Source organism: Rattus norvegicus, chromosome 2 (genome assembly GCF_021556685.1).
Source record: "Rattus norvegicus strain SHRSP/BbbUtx chromosome 2, alternate assembly SHRSP_T2T, whole genome shotgun sequence".
NCBI lineage: Eukaryota > Metazoa > Chordata > Mammalia > Rodentia > Muridae > Rattus > Rattus norvegicus.
Window position 1 is genome coordinate 169552689 of NC_141535.1, and position 1617 is coordinate 169554305.

General features: G+C 43.5%; 1 pseudogene; it reads right to left on the reverse strand.

The window, feature by feature from the left end:
* Positions 1-352: 352 nt before the first annotated feature.
* Hnrnpa1-ps51 (heterogeneous nuclear ribonucleoprotein A1, pseudogene 51) lies at positions 353-1416 on the reverse strand (annotated as a pseudogene).
* Between the last annotated feature and the right edge of the window lie 201 nt (positions 1417-1617).

Genomic DNA, 1617 nt, shown 5'->3' on the forward strand with positions numbered 1-1617 from the left:
GTACCACTACCACAATTTACAGGGCAATATACCTGATATAATGAAAAGAAAAAGAAAAAGACAAAGCTACAACAGATAAAAGACCTCAGGAATGTACATCTAATTGACACTGCATTGCATTAATCGATAGCTGCACTTTTTGCAGACTGTGGCTGTGACAGTCCTGAACAAGAAGGGCTTCCTATTTAAGCTGCAGTAACTTTTCTGACTATGGATCATCATTCCTTCTGTGGCAGATTTTTACAGTTCCTCTAATGCATTTATGACGACTGTCTCAAAGTAACCTGCAGCTTTCCTGACAACTCCTCACTCTCTCTCCTGCTAAGAACTGTAGCTGTTTGTTTGTTTATTTTTAAAACTTTCTGCTACCATATCCACCACTTCCACCTCCAGATCCATAGCCACCACCATAGGGACTGCCTGAGCTTCTTCCACCAAATCTGCCCCCCTTCATGCGTCCATAATTAGATTGTTGCTGTCCACTATAATTTCCAAAGTCATTATAGTTCCCACCACCACCATAGTTACCTCCACCAAAATTTCCTCCTTCATTGTAACCATCATATCCTCCTCCACCACCATATCCACCACCTTGGTTTCCATATCCTGGCCCACCACCTCCATAACCTCCTCTACTACTGTAACCAGGACCACCACCATAGTTGCCACTGTCACCTCCAAATCCATTATATCCACCATCACCACCTACATAACTGCCTCTGCTGCCACCACCTCCACCACCATAGCCTCCTCTTCCATCAAAGTTTCCTCCACGACCAAAGTTTCCTCCACGTCCCATAAAGTTGCCAGATCCACCTCCACGACCTCTCTGTGATCCAGCAGACTGCATCTCTTGTTTAGAAAGGGCCTTTTTCACTTCACAATTATGCCCATTAATAGTGTGGTATTTCTGAACAACAATTTTATCAACTGTGTCATGATCATCAAAAGTTACAAAAAGCAAATCCTCTCTTTCCCACTTAGCCTGTCTTCCATAACTTCCATGGTTTTAATTTTGCCATACTTTTCAAAGTAGTCTCTCAGATTATATTCTTCTGTATCCTCTTTAATACCACCAACAAAAATCTTCTTCACTGTTAAATGGGCACCAGGCTTTACAGAATCCTCTCTAGAAACAGCTCTCTTTGGTTCTACCACACGTCCATCAACGTTGTGTGGCTGAGCACACATTGCAGCATCTACCTCCTTGACACAAGAGTAGGTCACAAAACTAAAGCTTCTGGAACGTTTTGTTTGAGGATCTCTCATTACCACACAGTCTGTAAGTGTGCCCCATTTCTCAAAATGTTCTCTTAAGCTATCATCTGTGGCTTCAAAGCTCAGACCACCAATAAACAGCTTCCTCAGCTGCTCTGGTTCCTTTGGATCGTGGCCCTCCATTTTGAGACCGGACTCGAGTTGGAAGAGTCGCCTCTTCCAACTCGAGTTCAATATCCTCCTTAAACTTTCCAATCAAGGAATGCAAAGTCATGGAACTGTGGCCGTGCACAGGGTTACATTTGCAGCTCTTAATCTGCTAGCTTCACACTAATCTGCTGAGTCTCACCTGAGGTGAATGTTCACCTCCTGCTGTACACTGATGTCTAACACATGCAC